The sequence below is a fragment of the Schistocerca americana genome, unplaced genomic scaffold (assembly GCF_021461395.2).
Source record: "Schistocerca americana isolate TAMUIC-IGC-003095 unplaced genomic scaffold, iqSchAmer2.1 HiC_scaffold_131, whole genome shotgun sequence".
Lineage (NCBI taxonomy): Eukaryota > Metazoa > Arthropoda > Insecta > Orthoptera > Acrididae > Schistocerca > Schistocerca americana.
Genome location: NW_025725383.1, coordinates 78,989 through 85,445, shown reverse-complemented (window position 1 = coordinate 85,445; position 6,457 = coordinate 78,989).

The window sequence follows — 6,457 nt, the reverse complement described above, 5'->3', positions numbered from 1 at the left end:
TATATTAAAATTCGGATGCAATTTCTATGTTTCATCTTCAATAAGAAGGTCCATGGGATACAGTAAACCTGAAGTTAAGCATCGGAATCTAAAAGTGGCCTCACAGGAGGGGTTCAAATCATAGAAAGTTAGAGTATCTGTCCTCTTGTACTTAAGTTGGCATTGTGCCTTTTTTATTAAAGTCAGATGCAATTTCTGTGTTTCATCGTCAATAGGAAGGTCCAAGGGATACAGTAAACATGAAGTGAAGCATCGGAAACTAAAAACTGGACCCACAGCAGAGGTTTAAATCATAGAAAGTTAGAGTTTCAGTCCTCTTGTACTTAAGTCGGCATTGTGCCCTTTGTATTAAATTCGGATGCAATTTCTGTGATTCATCGTCAATAAGAAGGTCCAAGGGATACAGTAAACCTGAAGTGAAGCATCGGAAACTAAAACTGGACTCACAGCAGAGGTTCAAATCATTGAAAGTTAGAGTTTCAGTCCACTTGTACTTAAGTCGGCATTGTGCCTTTTGTATTAAAGTCGGATGCAATTTCTGTGTTTCATCGTCAATAAGAAGGTCTAAAAATACAGTAAACCTGAAGTGAAGCATCGGAAACTAAAACTGGACTCAGAGCAGCGGTTCAAATCATAGAAAGTTAGAGTTTCAGTACTGTTGTACTTAAGTCGGCATTGTGCCTTTTGTATTAAATTCGGATGCAATTTCTGTGTTTCATCGTCAATAAGAAGGTCCAAGGGATACAGTAAACCAGAAGTTAAGCATCGGAATCTAAAACTGGACTCACAGGAGGGGTTCAAATCATAGAAAGTTAGAGTTTCAGTCCTCTTGTACTTAAGTCGGCATTGTGCCTTTTGTATTAAATTCGGATGCAATTTCTGTGTTTCATCGTCAATAAGAAGGTCCAAGGGATACAGTAAACCTGAAGTTAAGCATCGGAAACTAAAACTGGACTCACAGCAGAGGTTCAAATCACAGAAAGTTTGAGTTTCAGTCCTCTTGTACGTAAGTCGGCATTGTGCCTTTTGTATTAAATTCGAATGCAATTTCTGTGTTTCATCGTCAATAAGAAGGTCCAAGGGATACAGTAAACCTTAAGTGAAGCATCGGAAACTAAAAACTGGACTCACAGCAGAGGTTCAAATCATAGAAAGTTAGAGATTCAGTCCTCTTGCACTTTAGTCGGCATTGTGCCTTTTGTATTAAATTCGGATGCAATTTCTGTGTTTCATCGTCAATACGAGGGTCCAAGGGATACAGTAAACCCGAAGTGAAGCATCGGAATCGAAAACTGGACTCACAGGAGAGGTTCAAATCATAGAAAGTTAGAGTATCAGTCCTCTTGTACTTAAGTCGGCATTGTGCCTTTTCTATTAAATTCGGATGCAAATTCTGTGTTTCATCGTCAATAAGAAGGTCCAAGGGATACAGTAAACCTGAAGTTAAGCATCGGAAACTAAAACTGGACCCACAGCAGAGGTTCAAATCATAGAAAGTTAGAGTTTCAGTCCTCTTGTACGTAAGTCGGCATTGTGCCTTTTGTATTAAATTCGAATGCAATTTCTGTGTTTCATCGTCAATAAGAAGGTCCAAGGGATACAGTAAACCTGAAGTGAAGCATCGGAAACTAATACTAGACTCACAGCAGAGGTTCAAATCATAGAAAGTTAGAGTTTCAGTCCTCTTGTACTTAAGTCGGCATTGTGCCTTTTGTATTGAATTCGGATGCAATTTCTGTGTTTCATCGTCAATAAGAAGGTACAAGGGATACAGTAAACCTGAAGTGAAGCATCGGAAACTAAAACTGGACTCACAGCAGAGGTTCAAATCATAGAAAGTTAGAGTTTCAGTCCGCTTGTACTTAAGTCGGCATTGTGCCTTTTGTATTAAATTCGGATGCAATTTCTGTGTTTCATCGTCAATAAGAAGGTCCAAGGGATACAGTAAACCAGAAGTTAAGCATCGGAAACTAAAACTGGCCTCACAGCAGAGGTTCAAATCAGAGAAAGTTAGGGTTTCAGTCCTCTTGTACGTAAGTCGGCATTGTCCTTTTGTATTAAATTCGGATGCACATTCTGTGTTTCATCGTCAATAAGAAGGTCCAAGGGATACAGTAAACCTGAAGTGAAGCATCGGAAACTAAAACTGGTCTCACAGCAGAGGTTCAAATCATAGAAAGTTAGAGTTTCAGTCCTCATGTACTTAAGTCGGCATTGTGCCTTTTGTATTAAATTCGGATGCAATTTCTGTGTTTCATCGTCAATAAGAGGGTCCAAGGGATACAGTAAACCCGAAGTGAAGCATCGGAATCTAAAACTGGACTCACAGTTGAGGTTCAAATCATAGAAAGTTAGAGTATCAGTCCTCTTTTACTTAAGTCGGCATTGTGCGTTTTGTATTAAATTCGGATGCAATTTCTGTGTTTCATCGTCAATAAGAAGGTCCAAGGGATACAGTAAACCAGAGGTTAAGCATCGGAATCTAAAACTGGACTCACAGGAGGGGTTCAAGTCATAGAAATTTAGAGTATCAGTCCTCTTGTACTTAAGTCGGCATTGTGCCTTTTTTATTAAATTCTAATGCAATTTCTGTGTTTCATCGTCAATAAGAAGGTCCAAGGGATACAGTAAACCTGAAGTGAAGCATCGGAAACTATAACTGGACTCACAGGAGGGGTTCAAATCATAGAAAGTTAGAGTATCTGTCCTCTTGTACTTAAGTTGGCATTGTGCCTTTTTTATTAAACTCGCATGCAATTTCTGTGTCTCATCGTCAATAAGAAGGTACAAGGGATACAGTAAACCTGAAGTTAAGCATCGGAAACTAAAACTAAACCCACAGCAGAGGTTTAAATCATAGAAAGTTAGAGTTTCAGTCCTCTTGTACTTAAGTCGGCATTGTGCCTTTTGTATTAAATTCGGATGCAATTTCTGTGTTTCATCGTCAATAACAAGGTCCAAGGGATACAGTAAACCTGAAGTGAAGCATCGGAAACTAAAACTGTACTCACAGCAGAGGTTCAAATCATAGAAAGTTATAGTTTCAGTCCTCTTGTACTTAAGTCGGCATTGTGCCTTTTGTATTAAATTCGGATGCAATTTCTGTGATTCATCGTCAATAAGAAGGTCCAAGGAATACAGTAAACCTGAATGAACCATCGGAAACTAAAACTGGACTCACAGCAGAGGTTCAAATCATAGAAAGTTAGAGTTTCAGTACTCTTGTACTTAAGTCGGCATTGTGCCTTTTGTATTAAATTCGGATGCAATTTCTGTGTTTCATCGTCAATAAGAAGGTCCAAGGGATACAGTAAACCAGAAGTTAAGCATCGGAATCTAAAACTGGACTCACAGGAGGGGTTCAAATCATAGAAAGTTAGAGTATCAGTCCTCTTGTACTTAAGTCGGCATTGTGCCTTTTTTATTAGCTTCGGATGCAATTTCTGTGTTTCATCGTCAGTAAGAAGGTCCAAGGGATACAGTAAACCTGAAGTGAAGCATCGGAAACTAAAACTGAACACACAGGAGGGGTTCAAATCATAGAAAGTTAGAGTATCAGTCCTCTTGTACTTAAGTTGGCATTGTGTCGGTTTTATTAAATTCAGATGCAATTTCTGTGTTTCATCGTCAATATGAAGGTCCAAGGGATACAGTAAACCTGAAGTTAAGCATCGGAATCTAAAACTGGACTCACAGGAGAGGTTCAAATCATAGAAAGTTAGAGTATCAGTCCTCTTGTACTTATGTCAGCATTGTGCCTTTTTATATTAAATTCGAATGCAATTTCTGTGTGTCATCGTCAATAAGAAGGACCAAGGGATACAGTAAACCTGAAGTGAAGCATCGGAAACTAAAACTGGACTCACAGCAGTGGTTCAAATCATAGAAAGTTAGAGCATCAGTCCTCTTGTACTTAAGTCGGCATTGTGCCTTTTGTATCAAATTCGGAATGCAATTTCTGTGTTTCATCGTCAATAAGAAGGTCCAAGGGATACAGTAAACCTAATGTGAAGCATCGGAAACTTAAACTGGACTCACAGCAGAGGATCAAATCATAGAAAGTTACAGTTTCAGTCCTCTTCTACTTAAGTCGGCATTGTGCTGTTTGTATTAACTTCAGACGCAATTTCTATGTTTCATCGTCACTAAGAAGGTCCAAGGGATACAGTACACCTGAAGTGATGCATCGGAAGCTAAAACTGGACTCACAGCAGAGGTTCAAATCATAGAAAGTTAGAGTTTCAGTCCTCTTGTACCTAAGTCGGCATTGTGCCTTTTGTATTAAATTCGGATGCAATTTCTGTGTTTCATCGTCAATAAGAGGGTCCAAGGGATACAGTAAACCTGAAGTGAAGCATCGGAATCTAAAACTGGACTCACAGGAGAGGTTCAAATCATCGAAAGTTAGGGTATCAGTAATCTTGTACTTAAGTCGGCATTGTGCCTTTCGAATTTAATTCGGATGCAATTTCTGTGTTTCATCGTCAATAAGAAGGTCCAAGGGATACAGTAAACCTGAGGTTAAGCATCGGAATCTAAAACTGGACTCACAGGAGGGGTTCAAATCATAGAAAGTTAGAGTATCTGTCCTCTTGTACTTAAGTCGGCATTGTGCCTTTTTATGAAAGGCAGATGCAATTTCTGTTTTTCATCGTCAATAAGAAGGTCCCAGGGATACAGTAAACCTGAAGTGAAGCATCGGAAACTAAAACTGGCCTCACAGCAGAGGGTCAAATCATAAAAAAGTTAGAGTTTCAGTCCTCTTGTACTTAAGTCGGCATTGTGCCTTTTTTATTAAATTCGGATGCAATTTCTGTGTTTCATAGTCAATAAGAAGGTCCAAGGGGACACAGTAAACCTGAAGTGAAGCATCGGAAACTAAAACTGGACTAACAGCAGAGGTTCAAATCATAGAAAGTTAGAGTTTCATTCCTCTTGTACTTAAGTCGGCATTGTGCCTTTTGTATAAAATTCGGATGCTATTTCTGTGTTTCATCGTCAATAAGAAGGTCCAAGGGATACAGTAAACCTGAAGTGAAGCATCGCAAACTAAAACTGGACTCACAGCACAGGTTCAAATCATAGAAAGTTAGAGTTTCAGTCCTCTTGTACGTAAGTCGGCACTGTGCCTTTTGTATTAAATTCGAATGCAATTTCTGTGTTTCATCGTCAATAAGATGGTCCAAGGGATACAGTAAACCTTAAGTGAAGCATCGGAAACTAAAACTGGACTCACAGCAGAGGTTCAAATCATAGAAAGTTAGAGATTCAGTCCTCTTGCACTTAAGTCGGCATTGTGCCTTTTGTATTAAATTCGGATGCAATATCTGTGTTTCATCGTCTATAAGAAAGTCCAAGGGATACAGTAAACCTGAAGTTAAGCATCGGAATCTAAAGCTGGACTCACAGCAGAGGTTCAAATCATAGAAAGTTAGAGTTTCAGTCCTCTTGTACTTAAGTCGGCATTGTGCCTTTTGTATTAAATTCGGATGCAAATTCTGTGTTTCATCGTCAATAAGAAGGTCCAAGGGATACAGTAAACCTGAAGTTAAGCATCGGAATCTAAAACTGGACTCACAGGAGGGGTTCAAATCATAGAAAGTTAGAGTATCAGTCCTCTTGTACTTAAGTCGGCATTGTGCGTTTTTTATTAATTTCGGATGCAATTTCTGTGTTTCATCGTCAATAAGAGGGTCAAAGGGGTACAGTAAACCTGAAGTGAAGCATCGGAAACTAAAACTGGACTCACAGCAGAGTTTCAAATCATAGAAAATTAGAGTTTCAGTCCTCTTCTACTCAAGTCGGCATTGTGCCTTTTGTATTAACTTCGGATGCAATTTCTATGTTTCATCGTTAATAAGAAAGTCCAAGGGATACAGTAAACCTGAAGTTAAGCATCGGAATCTAAAACTGGACTCAACAGGAGGAGTCCAAATCATAGAATGTTAGAGTGTCAGTCCTCTTGTACTTAAGTCGGCATTGTGCCTTTTTTATTAAGTTCGGATGCAATTTCTGTCATTCATCGTCAATAAGAAGGTCCCAGGGATACAATAAATTTGAAGTGAAGCATCGGAAACTAAAACTGGACTCACAGCAGAGGTTCAAATCATAGAAAGATAGAGTTACAGTCCTCTTGTACTTAAGTCGGCATTGTGCCTTTTGTATTAAATTCGGATGCAATTTCTGTGTTTCATCGTCAATAAGAAGGTCCAAGGGATACAGTAAACCTGAAGTTAAGCATCGGAATCTAACACTGGACTCACAGGTGGGGTTCAAATCATAGAAAGATAGAGTACCAGTCCTCTTGTACTTAAGTCGGCATTGTGCCTTTTTTATTAATTTCGGATGCAATTTCTGTGTTTCATCGTCAATAAGAAGGTCCAAGGGATACAGTAAACCTGAAGTTAAGCATCGGAATCTAAAACTGGTCTCACAGCAGTGGTTCAAATCATAGAAA